Consider the following 17,056-nt stretch of genomic DNA (forward strand, 5'->3'; position numbering starts at 1 on the left):
CAAGTGAAATTAATAATTGTTAGTTGGTTACCTACTTAAAACGTAAATAATATACTATTGTTTACTTAAAATAGAATATAAGTGACAAAAAATGACACAGTAGCCTTTAAAATGTAAGACAATTATGCCTATTTGAAAGCAGTTTTCTTTACGATCATTTGAGTAAAACGGACAAAAATATATTGTAATTGATTTAGTAAAACAAAAATTTTACACCATTCTCGTGTCGCTCTAACTTCTAATAACTCCTATAAATTAATTAATTTAACTTTAAACAATAACTTCTATAAAATAAATAGTAGTTCTAGATTTTGTTATTGTGTTATAGGGTATAGGACATAATGGTTAAAACGCTATTTCTATGAGTCCACTGAACAACTATCAAATTGTTACTGAGCTTAAGATATCTATGTCAAAATCAAAATCAAAAATAACTTTATTCAAATAGGCTTCAAAAGAACTTTCAAATCGTCATTTTAAATATTAAAATTTTTCAAGTGATTATTATTTTTAACAGTGAATCTACCACCGATTCAGAATTTAGATAATGCAGAGAATAGGCAAGAAACTCCGCAGTTACTCTTTTGAATATAACCTATGAAATTGTGTGCGTGTAAGAGTGAATTACGAAGTTAGCTTTAACGACATATTAAATAAAGATTTAAAAAACAACACAAATGGGTGACATTAAAAGCTAAATCACTTCCACTCTACCAGCTATGTTTATAACCGACTTCCAATAAAAGGAGGAGGTTCTCAATTCGATTGTATTTTTTTAATGTATGTTACATCAGAACTTTTGACTGGGTGAACCGATTTCGATGAATTTTGTTTTAATTGTAAGGTGTTGCGTGTCATTTAATACCATTTAAATTTTATTGAGACCTGACAAGTACTTCTAGATTTATATCTAATAATGCGTATTTACTTTACTATTTTTCCGTCGACTTACGCTGTATCAAACCGCATAAGTTGTTACTGGGTTTATCGATTTTGATGATTCTTTCTTTGATCGAAAGCAAATGCTTGTTTTGTGGTCACATATAAATTTGATCGAGATCTGATGACGACTTTTTGAATAATCTTTGATAGCGCGTATTTTCTTGACTATTTTTTCGTCTACTTACGTTGTATTTACTTGTCGATGTAATTGAAGTCAATTTTTTGTTTCGTTTGCGAGCAAACACAATTATTATAAACATAGGTAGTCAAACAAGACAACGCTACGAAATATTTCGTCTGACTTAGATTTTATTTTTTAATCCCGGGTAATATTCCGATTCAAATTGTTGTTAACAATATTCGTCATATAATAAGACTCAAAATAAAGCGCTGGTGAAATTGCGAGAGATGTCTAGCTATAAATATATATTAGCCTTGGAAGTCTTTGTGTATTGTGTAAGACACAGGGCAATTGCTGTATCTCATGAATACTCTTTGAATTTAATCAATTTTTTTTTAAATCTGTGTGTAGATTTGTATTTCCACGTAGTATTACAAAGAATTGAGGAGTTGAAATGAAATGAAAATATTTTTTTTCGCCATAAGGTGACTTACACTTACTTAACGAACGTAACAAAAAATAAACTCACAAAAAAAGTTAAGGCAGCGAAATATCGATCAATAAAAAAATTACATCTAAATATTCATTGCAGGTTCAGCAACCTTGAGTTCGATTAAGCATTCTAAGATTCGGTCTGATTTTAAAATTACGTTTCGAGTTAGAAAGCTTTTTATATTGAGAAAGGCTAGATTTTATTACGTACGGGGCTGACGTGATGGAAAAATAAGATTGAAATTATGATAAAAAGTACTAAGAAAGTAGTGAGGCATTGGAACGTAATAGTGGTTAAAATCTTAGTTTGAGTGATATAAAACTGAAATATACGGAAATTTTTCGCTGTTGAATACGCCTCTTCTATACAGGTTGGAAGGATTGCAAATTAAGCTGAGCTGCTACATGGTGGTGTAAGTCGGTGAATATAATTACGTAAAAACTTTTGAAAAACGGTTTACGAGGAACGGTGAGGAGGGTACGCACGAGGATATCATCACTTCAGCCTATCGTTGTCCACTGCTGAACATAGGCCTCCCCAAGTTCCCGCCAAAAATGGCGTGAACTCATGTGTTTTGCCCATAGTCACCACGCTGGGCAGGCTGGTCGGTGACCTCAGGGCTGGCTTTGTCGCACCGAAGACGCTGCTCCCCGGCTTTGGCCTGTGTATTTAAAAGCCAGCAGTTGAATGCTTATCCCGCTATCGGTCAGCTTCTTAAGTTCCAAGGTGGTAGTGGAACTGTGTTATCCTTTGGTCGCCTCTTACGACACTCACCGGAAGAGAGGAGGTTGCTATATTCTTTACTGCCGTAACCATAAAGCAGGCATGAGGATATATATCCAGACAAATATTTACACAAATATATATTGATACTTGCTCCGTGCTGAAATCTAATTCACGATCTTCAGCATTGACGGAACTCATCACTACACCATAACTTCAAGAAACTTTCGTCGATGTAAAACTTTCAATACAAATGCAAAATCGTGGTATCACGATTTTGGTTGAATCAAATTAGATGATCGTTTTAATAAGGCCTCATCTCTATTGTAAACATCAGATCACGCTCGAATTATTTCAAACGTCACGATCGGTATTGTGGCAATCCTAATCTCAAAATATCTAAAGATCTTAGGTAACGCTATTGGGTTAAAAAAAATTTCTTAATTATTTATATTTGAAAATTGTAAACAACATTTATTTACCTATTATAAATATTGTTATTGTTATTATGTATGTATTGTTAATTATAATTTCTTTGAAATTTATATTCTATATAGAAGTATTTTACTTAAATCAATAACTGATTAATTTACGTGTAAATTACAGGATCGTTCGATAATTGTTGTTACCCCACGCTCGTTATGAAAGTTAGTAGTAAATTGGGATGTCGAACATTAAATATTTGGTTGCGAAGCCTATCTGAAAACTCGTGATTGTTCATTATTATGTAAAAGATTCAGGCTGATATAGCAAATGTTAAGTTGAGGTCAGTTTCAAAATATACTTATTTATTCTTTTTGAATTATTCAAATGAGGATTTATTTAACTTACTAGCTTTGTCTACGGCTTAGTGCGCGTGGGATAGTGACTTTGGAGAGCATTTTTGCGTATACTTTTGGTTTATTTTGGATTATTAAGAGGAAAGGGTACCGGGTCTTTCTCCATACAAACGTAGTCGACTGTTTTCTCCCTGGATAATGACACTAGATCAAATATTTTTGTGACATAGAACTCTTTGCTGCCATGACCATGCCCCTATGTTTTGATTTTTTTCATATTCTTATTATCATAGGAATTAGGAGACTTCAAAAACTCGAAATATTGCATAATTTTTTGTACATTTTCAGACACTCATTAAAAAAAATATATGCATATTTTCAAAAAAATGAAAACATAGGGGCATAGCCGAAGACTTCTTTTATTTTCTAAAAAAAAAATTTTTAAAAAATTGTCATGTTTTGAGGAGAAAACAGTCGACTACGAAACACTGTTTTGGTCAAAAATTATATACCTAAAACGGTCTGAGCTGCAGTTGTCCCTTTCTTGCTTTTTGGGGGATAGGTCTGGGAGAGGGAAGGGTCAAAGCAATACGTATATACGCCAGCGAAGTGATGCCTCATAGTCGACAATTATATCGATACACTAGTGATGTTATTTTTAGTCGATATTTTCTAAAATTCGTATTAACAAAATTAAATAATTTCTCTTTTCATAACTACAATAAAACCGTATTTGTATATGCGGTTTTTATTGTAACACTGTGCAAACCTGGGCTAACGAAGGGTTTCGCTAACAAATAACAATGATAATTATGGTAAATAACTGTGTTGTTTGTTTTTGGTATCAAAAGGGCTCAATACAAGGATTTCAAAAAAGTATATAATGATTATTATTACCGTAATACTAATAAAAATACAATAAGTAAGTTTAAAAAATTAGGACTGCTCTTTCCCATGCCTATGCCAAGCAAGCTGCGAGCCGCGCTTCTTCCTCGCCTCCTAGGCGAAAAACAACTTCGGGGTTTACTCTTTCCAATATATTTTTTTATCAATTTCGGAATACTTTGTAAAAAGCTATGCATGGTCAAACATAAATAAATATAGGTACGTAGCGACTTTAGAACCTCCTCTGTTTTTTTTCATCGGTAAAAAATTGCTTAGTTGTTTTCTTGACATTACTGAGGAGCAGATTATTAAATTTGGTCGAATCTATGTACCTATGCGATTCGTATTTGGACTTCGCAAATAGAATCATATTTCTGAATTGCGTAAAAAACTGAAGTGGCCCCACTAGCGTAGCATTCCTTGGAACCCCGGGAACCTTGGGACCCTGTATCAAAATTAGTGGGGGGGCAGGCAAATGATGGGTAAAGATTTCTCACAAAAAATGCTTGCATTGAATTAAAATAAATGTTTATTGATTATAAGTTATAACTTCCTCCTAGAATAGACAATAGTGAGTGTAGTCTGCTGTAGCTGTTCCTGTTCCATCGAAATCCTTAGGTAATTTTTTATCAGTTTTAGTTTTGAAAAACATCAAGTTAATACCTCCGGAAAATTGGATGCAAGGCTATTGAATTTTATCAGTAATAATTCCATGAGTTCTTTAATGGAATGAATGTTTTGAATTTCGGATTTTAAGCTAATTTAAAGAGCTTGTAGTTCCAAGCTGGAGAGTTATTAGCCTTGACCTGCAGCAATAGATGCGGGGGATCGTTCGCTTCAGCCTGTGAGGCCAATACTATTAGTGAATTCCTATGAATCTTCCGCATCTATATGGGGGATTCACAGGCGCATAACCTGAAGAAGAGATTCAACGCTGCCTCCAGGTCTTACAGGTAGTAAATCGCTAGGGCAAAGTTCAAACACAGCAGAATTGGCGAGAGACTATTGGGCTTTCCAAATGGAACCCATGCCTTTTGTTTCTTACAAAAGCTGTCGAAGGTAACTTTTTTTAGTCTACACTTCCATCATTACGCGAACCTGAAGGCTCTCTGGCATATTATGCGAAAAAGTAAGCGAAATTCTTTGCACTCTTTTTGCGTCGAATTCAACTCTTGACGATGAGGGAAAAGCACCACCGAGCATTCCACGGTGCGAACACGCGATGCGTAATGTGCACTATGAGCAGTGTCGTTTGTCGTGTTCTGCATTATTTCGATATCAAGAAGTCTAGTGTTGCTAATTGTATCCACCAGTGGTTTGCAACCAATGTGCGAGCTTCGTGCGCAATGTTTCCGCGTACATTCAAAGTGTGGAATGACCTTGCTAAAATTTGGGGGTTTTAAAGCGTCTAGTGTCTACATCTTTTCTCTAAAGGCCATGGGCGACGGTAGCCGTTATAAATCAGATGGCTTCGTCTGCTTGTGTGCCCCATTCTTATATAAAAAAGATTAATTCATTGTTCATAATGATTAACTGAATCCCGAAATAAACGATACAGAATGTTATCAACAATTGGGCGCACGCTTGACTCGGATAAAAGGGGACTGCTTTTCAGACTTCAGTCATTTCTGAAGTTAAAAGTCTATAGGTATGTATGACAGTTTTTTTATTCTTTTTTCCAGGAAGCACAAGATTAAGTGACATTGTGGATAGCATTTTACTAATTTTTGCTTACACACCTTAGGGGCCCTGTAAATAGGGGGCCCCGTATCATTGATACGGCTGATACGGCAGTAGTTACGCCCTGAGTGGCACCCAATTCCCTACTTCGGGAATACGTATATTCTCAACCTACTTTACTCTATTCTTTTTAATCCTGTTGTACCTGCTTATCTAAAACGACGATTTAAGTTTCTTAGTGATTCCAATGAACGCAGTTTTCGTTCTGAGGAAAGCTTACTTCTTGAATTTCCCTCTCACTCCTCTTTCGTTTATACTAAATCTTTCACTGTTCAAGCTTGTCGACTTAGGAATTCTATAGACGTGTAAAATCGGTTTCTATTTTTAACCCACTTCCAAAAAAGGAGGAAGCTCTCAATTTAACTGTATTTTTTATGTATGTTACTTCAGAACTTTTGACTGAGTGGACCGATTTCTACAAATTTTTTTTTAATCGAAAGGTGGTGTGTGTCATTTGGTCTCACTTAAGTTTATTTGAGATCTAACAACAACTTTTCGAGTAATATAAATAATACGTTTTTACTTGACTATTTTCGTCGACCTACGTTGTATTATACCGCATAACTTTTTACTAGGTGTACCGATTTTAATTATTTTTAATTTAATCGAAAGCTGATGTTTATCGTGTAGTCATATTTAAATTTCATCGAGATCTGATAACAAATTTTTGAGTAATCTTTAATAACGCGTATTTACTTGACTATATTTTCGTCTACCTTTGTTGTATTACATGTCGATGTAATTGAAGTCGGCTTTTTTTCCTTTGCGTACAAGTCGAACTCGGTCCACCCAGTCAAAAGTTCTGAAGTAACATATATACAAAAAAAAGAAAAATACAGTCGAATTAAGAACCTCCTCCTTTTTTGGAAGTCGGTTAAAAATCAATCTGATACGTATTATTATTTTCTGTTGGTGTTCAATAAAGTGTATTGTTATGTTATGTCATGTTAATCAACCACTCTTTAAAAAAATTCAATCGATTACGTAATTTGCCTAACTAAAAAAACATAAATAAAATAATAATTGAAAAAGTCGCCTTCATGATTTTTGTAAGTGTACAGTACATAATGTTTGAAATTGGTGTAATTTATTTAGCTATCTTTGTGTAATTATTGAATTTTTATCTTGTTCCAGCTTTTTCAATTCACTTTCTAATAGTTGTTCTTCACGCAGGCGGCTTTTCTTGTTTTTTTTTTTATTTATAATATTATTTTTAACCATTGTTATATCGCCGCAATTATATGTTAATTAATACATATAACCTATACCCATGTATTAATAACTGCGACAAACATGAGACATTACAAATTATATAGGTACTAAGGCAAACATTTTATACTGTGTATGTACTACATTACATATATATACTATACTTACACTTATACTATGTACTACATGTATACACTATAATTATGTATGTATTTCATTACCCATTCTTACACACACCTCAACCATGTAATTACATACCTAATTCATAAATAAAGTACCTAAGTATTTCGATAATTACCCACAAAAATATAGACATGTATCAAGTCACAGAGAGTATCCAAGTCAAAATAATAAAACATAAATAATAAGTAGTTTACGAAATTCAATAATAGTAAGCCGAGTCACAGCAATACGATGCAGAACAAATTCAATAAAACAAGCCAAATTCAGAAAAATAGTACTATGCGCTATATGTACTCGTAGTCAATCACAAACGAAAGATGCGAATACTAAAATATCTTCAACAATTAATAGCTGAATAGCCGGCGTACGCACACTAACAACACGACAGTCACACCTAGAAAAAACGGGGCGGAGATGGCGCGGGGCGCGGTAGCGGCATGCAGCGCGACAGAAACATTTTATTCAAATACCTATTTTTGAAAAGTCTCTTCGGTACCCTTTCCTCTTAACACCGTCGTTTGGGTATTGTTTATGTTCAACGTGATTCTTAAAATTGGCATAATTTTTTTTATTTATGAACCGATTGACATGAATTAAACACTAAATGTTAAGTGAAGCTTAACACAATAAATTGGTGGAAGCCGCATCTAGCGTGCACAGACATATTACATTAACATTTTTATTATAATTATGTATTTTTGTTAGTTTCATGTGAAACCACATAACTTGACATAACCGGGAAAAATTAGATAGAAACTATTGTTTAATCAAAAGGTTAGTTTAGTTTTAAAAGTAGCTTTAAAAGTTCTTTAATAGAGTATATTTTTGAACTAAGTTTCAGTTGTATTTTTGTAGAGAATAAAATATGGAAAAATATTACCCTGTATATCATAAACACTTGGAAACTACCAGATAGATATGAATAAATCATTTTAATAGCTTGTGCCTTGAAGGCCTGAAAATACGTATGCGATATCCCCCCAGAATTACTCCCGGGAAATGAAAGTATCGCATTGAATATTTACGAGTAAGTCTCCAGTGTTCCGGGCGTACAAGGTTGTGAGCTGTAACTAAAGTTTTAATAAATCTCTCTTTATTTATAGCCCACAAGACGGAGGGCGTGTTATGTCTTTCTTACGATCTTAGCTCATCATCGGATAGGTATGAAAAATAGAAATTTCATGTTTCTAAGATGTGCTGAGCCTGGTGGAAAATTTTATAGCGGTAAATACACACACAGTATAGTAAAAATGGTTCGTCGAAATATTATTAGATTAAAAACTACATTTTTATTGAATCAAGTAATCTGTAAAATCATTGTTACATCCTTATTGTTTAATAATTTATGTGTTAATGTGAAGTTATCATTGAAATGAGAAAAAATCAACTCAAGATTGAATTGAAACAAGAGAACTCTGTATTGTTGATGGATTAATAAAAACTTATTTATATTAATGTACAACTTTATTAATTAATCCTTATGAGCTAATTACATGTCTCTTGTATATTGCGATATAGGTAATGAATATGTCGGACAACACTTACGCTGCGTTCAGGACAGCGTAAGGCTGCGTTCGCTACATCTTTCCCCTTTTTAAAAAATTTTTTTTTATAAACTTATTAACTGTATCCAACTTTTCTTCCCCTTTTACAAAAGAAAATATATATGTATACTTTTTTATTACATAAATGACAAATCTAATTATTTTTTACTACAATACAAGAGAGAAAAAAAAAAAAATATAAAAAAAAATAAAACAATATTATTATAGCTCCCAATTTCTATTGATCACCATTAATATGTCAATCAATAATGTGATTATTGATTGACATGTTGATTGTATGTGTATTTACACTCAACAAAGATCTAATTAGGTACTTACTTATTACTAATTACATGTCTCTTGTATATTGCGATATAGGTAATGAATATGTCGGACAACACTTACGCTGCGTTCAGGACAGCGTAAGGCTGCGTTCGCTACAAACTCAATTCTTATATTTTAAACAATACGCTTCCCCGTTTTCTTCTAGTATATTCGAGCAAACACCTATCATTAGCCATGTAATTATAATGCATTGATTGATAGATTATGAAGCCATTAAGGGTTCATTTGTGCCAGTGGGGCACTGTCATTCTGCCAATGTAACGTAGAGTGAAAAAGATACGAAAGATGTATACTTTATAGGTATGTGTATATATCTATATTTATTGTTGTTAGCTGCAGTGATATTTTATAATGTTTTTTAACTTGTAAAAAAAACTTCGTTGTCGAAAAAAATAGATTTTCTAAAAATTTTTTTTAAATATATCAAAAGTCGACCGTTCCAGCGGGGATCGAACCTGCATCTCCGACTGAGTGTGTCGGTGCTCTAGCCAATTAAGCTATGGAACGATTTATCCGCTAGATCGAAATTTTTGATATGATGATTTTATTATTCGGTCTAAGCGACTAGATTTTCTGTTGATACTGATGAGATTATTTTGGGATCAACGTATTAACAACTCCACCCAAGGACTATCGAACTTCTGCTGTCGATAAACATTTGTACGGGCGAGTCACTCGAGTGTTTGCGGTCTGACAGTAAGTGTTTGGGTTGCGTGTGTTGACAAAATTACTCTACTGAGGTTCGTTTGAGGAGTTTGTTTGTTTTTTACTTACAAGACATGGGTATGCCAAAAGTTAAGTCTAATATTTTATTCAATGCTGCTTGTTTAATTGTGTAGAGGTGTGAAGGTTGGCTGTCGTCCTTAGTGATGGGTGTTGACGTGATACGTCTCTTGTCGAATTTTAATCGAAGATTTTTACGAAGCAAGATAATACCCATTTTGTATGACAAAAGACAGTTTATTTTATTTAAAGAGTTACTGCGTTTTTTCCCTTTTCGGGTCTTCTCTGCAGTGTCTACATGCCGAATCGGTGGTAGCTTTACTTTTAAAAATAACTAAAATTTTAATTTGTATGATGACGATTCGTAATTGCCACTCCATCCAACGCCGGGCAGTTCGCATTGTCAAAGATCCTAAACTAACGGACTGCTTAGAACCAAGTATAAGGAAAGACGTTGGCTCCTTGTGTGTTTTTACCGTCTGTTCTGAAGAACTGTTTGATAAGGTGCCACCGTCACTTTTTAACAACCTACCCATCGCCGAAGGACTAAGTTTCATCTACACCACTTGGATGCATGGTTTGCAACCAATTTGCGAGATTCGCGCGCATTATTTCTGCGTGCATGCAAACTGTGGAATGACTTCCTCCTGAGGTTTTCCCTGAGCGATATAATCTGGGGGTTTTCAAGCGTCGAGTGTATAGACATCTTTTTCCTAAAAGCTGGCAATGCACCCGCAATTCCTCTTATGTTGCAGATGTCCATAGGCGACGGTAGCTGTTTAACATCAGATCGCTTCGTCTGCTCGTTTACCACAATTTTTATTTAAAAAAAAACACATCAGAAACTTTATCATTCTGTCCTTCTCTGTCTTAGATAACTATCTGAAACTTGTGTCTGGAGCTTTACTGGTTTTAGTGTTTTTATTAGTTAAGGTATGCGTGATCTTCAATAAGCGACCTTTGGCAAAGTGCCGGCTGAACGGCCGTTTTGTGAATTACGTGAAACCGGCAAAAATTTGATGTTTCTTGTTTACGCTGTAAGAGATAAAAATTAACTGAAGTGGCAGTGGGCTGGTTACATCTGTTGAAAAACAGATGTTCGGTAGAGCAAGAAGTTTGTTGAATGGAGGCCGCGGCTCGGCAAACGTAGTGTTGGACGCCCTCCAGCCAGGTGGACCGATGACTTGAGTCCTCAAGCTGGGGTAGCTGGTAGTGACTAGATGACTAAAGCTTGTGATCGGATCATGTGGGGTACCCAAGGTGATAGTGGAACAGTGTTATCCCTTAGTCGCCTCTTACGACACCCACGGGAGGAGGGGGGCTTGCTGGCTTTGAAATACACAGGCCAAAGACGGGCAGCACCGTTTACGGTGCGACAAAGCCAGCCCTGTGGTCACCAACCCGCCTGCCCAGCGTGGTGACTATGGGCAAAACACATGAGTTCGCGCTATTTTTGGCGTGAACTTGTGTAGGCCTATGTCCAGCAGTGGACTGTATAGGCTGTAATGATGATAATGATGAACTCACTTTCTTTCTTTATTCACTCACTTATATCTCCCTCTCAAAATTCCGTCCGCCTCGCTCGAACACGCTTTTCGTAACGCTATCGTTATGCATTCACTAGCTTACTCCCCAAGCTAAGTAGGCATAAAGAAGTTTTACTTCAAAAAAACGATTTTAATTTACATCTGTAAGTTTAGTCGTCAGTATAGTCGAATTGAGTACCTTCTTTTTATGAAGTCGGTTAAAAACAAAGAGCGGCGTGCTATTGGCGTGCATTTGTATTTGTAAAGACCATAATGAGGAAGAAGATATTGCATTTGCTCTGTAGTTTCTTTGCTCGATTGTAAAAAGATAAAACGCCCCATTTAAGTTAAACGCTCGCATAATCTGTGACGATAGTTGTAATAACGATGTCTTTGCCATATATTAATAATGTTTAACTGAGGTAGGGCACAGCAGGAATATCCTGCTCAAAATATGGAGCAGCCCGACTGGGGTAGTACCTCGCCCTTACAGAAGATCACAGCAAAATAATACTGTTTTCAAGCAGTATTGTGTTCCTGTTGGTGAGTAAGGTGACCAGAGCTTGCGATGCTTCTGGTGTTGCAGGCGTCTATAAGCTACGGTAATCGCTTACCATCAGGTGAGCCGTACGCTTGTTTGCTGACCTAGTGACATAAAAAAAAATGTATCTAATAATGGTCTAAATTAAAATTTTAAGTTTTTCTCAAGCATGTTTTTCGTAGCAATTTAAAATCAGCCTAGTCTCAAGTCTCGATAATTTCTTTGCTCTATTAATTTTTGAATACATTTATATTTTTTATACGTGACGTAGTTTTAATGTAAATATAATAGCGGTGTGCTTCATTTTTTATTATGAAAACGAAAGAAAATTTCAAATAAAAGAATTATAAATTAGTTTAATTTTAAATATTTTTGTAACAAAATTAAAATTATGTTTCTGTGTCACATAAGAAAGTTCTTTATTTAATAATATAAATAGAAACGCTAATGTAATGAGGAAATATTAATTCGATTTAAAAAAAATGAAACGCTATTTTTATTACAAATGTAGCGATAAAATTTATAACATCAATTTTAACAAATTAGACTCAGAACAGCGCAAGTGTTAGAAATAGCATGTAACCTCCATTATATTATTTATTATATTAAAGTATAAGTACCAAATTCATTTGAAATTTATTAATTAATGCATGCAGATACAGATATTTTGCTTTGTGATTGTTTTCAATCTATTTTCTTGAGATTTGTATGTCATGCTAAGTCAAATTATCATATCATTAGCTATCTTACATATCAGATTATCTTGTGAGTTTTTAGAGTTAAAGTCCAATGACGTTATCAATATAAACAGACTAGCTGTGCCCGCGGCTTCGCACGCGTTGGAATCAGTGTGTCACAAAGTTTTCCCGGCAAACTTCCAGCGAAGCTCTCATCAAAATCGGCTTAGCCGTTCCGTAAACCTTCCTCTTGAAGCCGTCTCTCCATTGGTGAATTCGCATGAAAATCCGTTCAGTAGATTTTGAGGGACTCGATTACATACACTTTTGGGGACTCCGTTTTATAATACACTAACTGTTGCCCGCGACCACGTCCTATATGGCTGCCTGGCTATGAAGATATGGATTACTATTAAGATGTTTTACGCAAATTATTTTTTTATTTCAGTCAGCTGAAATGCTTATCACACCGAGTAACTTTTTAAAAGGCACAATTTAGTATAATTTAATAGTTCTTTTTATAAAACCTCTCTATACACCACATTTTTAGTTTTATTTTCAAAATGCAGTATAAATAACCTATCAGAGGATTTTATAGCTGCTGTATATGTTTCATATAAACTATCGACCCCAATTAAACCCCCTTGGCGGTGGAATATCGTAAAATCCGTTCTTAGCGGACGTCTACTAACTATAATCTACGTCCCTGCCAAATTTAATCTTTGTCCATCCTGGATGGTTGGACCATCCAGCGGTTTTTGAGTTCTCGTAATGAGTGAGTCAGTGACCTTTCTCTTTTATATATATAGATTAGGATGCATTATTTGGACACCTCCACACCATCTTTAGAGCATACATTTTAAATTTCAAGTCTCTTACTTCAAAAACATAGGACTTTCATACAAACTTTCAACCCCCGTTTTACGGGTCGATTTTCGTAAAATTAGTTCTTAGCGGATGTTAGCGCCCTATAAGAAACCTACCTGCCAAATTTCAACTTTGAAGCTGTTATAGTTTCGGAAATTTCGTGATGAGTGAGTCAACCTACCATCCCCCGTTTTAACCCCAAATGGGAGTTGATTTCTAAAGATACATTATTTAGATACCTTTTCGCCATCTATAGAGCATACATTTTAAATTTCAAGTTTCTTACTTCAAAAACATAGGACTTTCATACAAACTTGCAACCCCCGTTTTACCCCCTTAGGGGTCGAGTTTCGTAAAATTCGTTCTCAGTGGATGTTTACGCCCTATAAGAAACATATTTGCCAAATTCCAAGTTTATAGCTGTTATAGTTTCGGAGATTTTGTGATGAGGGAGTCAACCTACCATCCCCCGTTTTAACCCCAAAAAGGAGTTGATTTCTAAAAATACATTATTTCGACACCTTCTCACCATCTAAAGAGCGTACATTTTAAATTTCAAGTCTCTTCCTTCAAAAACATAGGACTTTCATACAAACTTCCAACCCCCGTTTTACCCCTTTAGGGGTCGAGTTTCGTAAAATCCGTTCTTAGCGAATGTCTACATCCTATAAGGAGCCTACCTGCCAAATTTCAAGTTTGTAGATATTATAGTTTCGGAGATTTCGTGTTCAGTGAGTCAACCTACCATCCCCCGTTTTAACCCCAAAAGGGGGTTGATTTCTAAAGATACATTATTTGGACGCCTTCTCATCATCTATACAGCATACATTTTAAATTTCAAGTCTTTTACTTCAAAAACATAGGACTTTCATACAAACTTCCAACCCCCGTTTTACCCCTTTAGGGGTCGAGTTTCGTAAAATCCGTTCTTAGCGGATGCCTACGTCTTATAAGGAGCCTACCTGCCAAATTTCAAGTTTGTAGATATTATAGTTTCGGAGATTTCGTGATCAGTGAGTCAACCTACCATCCCCCGTTTTAACCCCAAAAGGGGGTTGATTTCTAAAGATACATTATTTGGACGCCTTCTCATCATCTATACAGCATACATTTTAAATTTCAAGTCTTTTACTTCAAAAACATAGGACTTTCATACAAACTTGCAACCCCCGTTTTACCCCTTTAGGGGTCGGTCGACGTCTTATAAGGAGCCTACCTGCCAAATTTCAAGTTTGTACGTGCTATAGTTTCGGAGATTTCGTGATGAGTGAGTGACCTTTCGCTTTTATATATATTATAGATATCATAGAGCATTTAGCTTAAGTCACTGCAGAAGTGAGATCTGAAGGCCTAGCCAAGTTACAAACGTTTCGTATCGAACGTCTTTCTACAATCGTTGACGGCTCGGCGTAAGTCATTTTAAATTGATAGCCAAGTTGACACGACTGAGTCAAACGCTCATTCTACAACATCTTTAGAAAAAACTAATACTTTAGTCTATGATGAGCATTTTTACGAGCGTCAAACTAACGTCAAAGTCACAACGTCGTAATAAATAAAATTATAAATTGTTATTAGAACTATTGAAAGCCATTAATCCTGAAGAAGAAATTGTTATTAACTTATTGTTTTATGCGTAACCGAAATAAGGTAAAGTTCTTATATTTGGTTTATTATTATTATATCACAGTGTTAATTTTAAACATTACTGTGTCTAGAAAAACTCGAAATGTTATGATAACATGATTCTGAATAGGAATGAAAAATATCTTGGAAGAATATTAGGTGCTAAATCTTTGCAATTTTAATTTTAAGAATTGGTTAGGACTTGTTCTTATCGTTTCGTTAGCTGTCATGTTCATTAATTTTATTCATTTTCTCTTTTCTCTTAAATTGTAATTTACATTTTCAGAAATATTGTGCTGCCATGTATATAATATTATATGTGGATAACGGCGCTGATAAACTTTTATTATGCAATTGTTTGTTGTCCTAAATAAAATAAAAAAAAATCTTAAAAATTAAGTGGTTTATATGATGAAATATAGATCTTGAGCAAGCCCAGAACAGTTCGCAGCTTTACTGGAATTCATGGAAAGGGAAAAAAATTCCACGAAGAGAAAAGGAAAGGTTGTGATTAGAATTGCGAAAGATAGCAATGGAAGAAAGCCGAAATGTAATTTTAAGTCGTTTAGTTGGTACTAGACAATTTGATGCAAATTTTACCATTTTTTACAAGTTGAGACCATCATCGCTACCTCCGAAAAACACTATTCCTTAAAATGTCTAATGTAGTGATAGTGGTCTCAGCTGAGGGCTATATACAATTTCAAATTGCCTGCAATATCAGAGGAACAATTAATTTTTGTTTGTATATAACAAAACCTATTTTAATTTATACTTAAAATGTAATAATGAAACTAATATTTATGTACAATAACTGTAGCTAATTGATTTTTATGTAAAGTAACAAATAATACCTAAAATGTAGGTTTTGAGTGAATTGTAAATAAAAAGTATTAATGACTGAAAAATCCTTTCTTTTCAACTGTGCATGCCACGAATATCATCAGTGTTTTAATAAAACAATAATAAACTTATTTGTAATAATAATAATGTTTTATTAATTATTTTATATTTAAGTAGGTACATTACATTGAACATAAAATTAACTGGACATTTACAAAATACTATTAATAACTTATTAATCATATGTAGGTAAATGATAAATTAAATATGAAGGACCTAGATAAAGTTACGTACGACGTACGAAGTTAAGTACGACGCGTTGGCGCAATGGTAAATGCACTGGCTGTTGCGCTAGCGGTCGCGGGTTCGATTCCCGCTCCCGACAGACATTTATATCGACCATATAGATGTTAGTCGTGGTCTGGGTGTTGTGTTTGTGTATTGTGTGTGTTTCCGGACCCCCAACACAGGAGAAAGTCCTACTGGGGGATCCGTTGAGTGTAAAGCGTTTATTATTTTTTATAAAAAAAGAATAAAAGTTTGTAACTAGACAATGTAAATAAAATCTTACTAATTAAAATTACTATAACCTATTCAATAATAACTCAGCATGGCTCTTCCAAAATCATCATGGCTAAATGCTGCATATAGTTCAAAATTATCGTAAATAAATAATTCTCGGTCCTAACACAACTCTTTCATATTATCATAATAGACGCCATTTTTTAACGTTTACTACTGGGTCTCGGCAATCTTTTAACTATCGTTCAAAAATTTCGATATCGTTTCGCTGACGCTTGTCAAAACTGTAACATGGCTACCATTTGTATGGGATGTAGTGATCGTCGTTGTAGAAACGATTCCGTTCGACGTTGTAACATTTTGAACGAGTAAACTTGTCTACGAATTTTCTATTCGTTTGTTATGATCACGTGACTTTACGTTGAGATGATGTCATTCCTATACATTTGGTTAGTTTTCTAATAGCGTTATCGATTGTAGATTGTCAACTTGGCTAAGCCCGCTGATAAGTTTTACATTACTCTGACGTTTAAGAAATCTATAGAACTTTTTGTTTTTGGAATTCTGTATACACAGAATATTAAGCTTAGTGATAAAATTTATACTTGTAGGTATATTTAGGTGAAATAAATAACTACGAGTGTAGATTTTTTATATTAATAATATAAAAAAAAGTCGATAATTAAAACAAGTACATATATATTACAAAAGGAATTGAAATTAAAAAAAAATACGAACAATATTTAATTTTAATGATAAAAAAAGAA

General features: G+C 34.3%; 1 protein-coding gene across 1 annotated transcript in view; it reads left to right on the top strand.

Annotated features, from left to right (window-relative positions):
- The window catches only part of LOC123666617 (microtubule-associated serine/threonine-protein kinase 3), a 147,544-nt gene that overhangs the window by 28,962 nt on the left and 101,526 nt on the right, over nucleotides 1-17,056 (top strand). The gene's annotated exons all lie outside the window — the stretch shown is intronic.

This window comes from Melitaea cinxia, chromosome 26 (genome assembly GCF_905220565.1).
Source record: "Melitaea cinxia chromosome 26, ilMelCinx1.1, whole genome shotgun sequence".
Classification (NCBI taxonomy): domain Eukaryota; kingdom Metazoa; phylum Arthropoda; class Insecta; order Lepidoptera; family Nymphalidae; genus Melitaea; species Melitaea cinxia.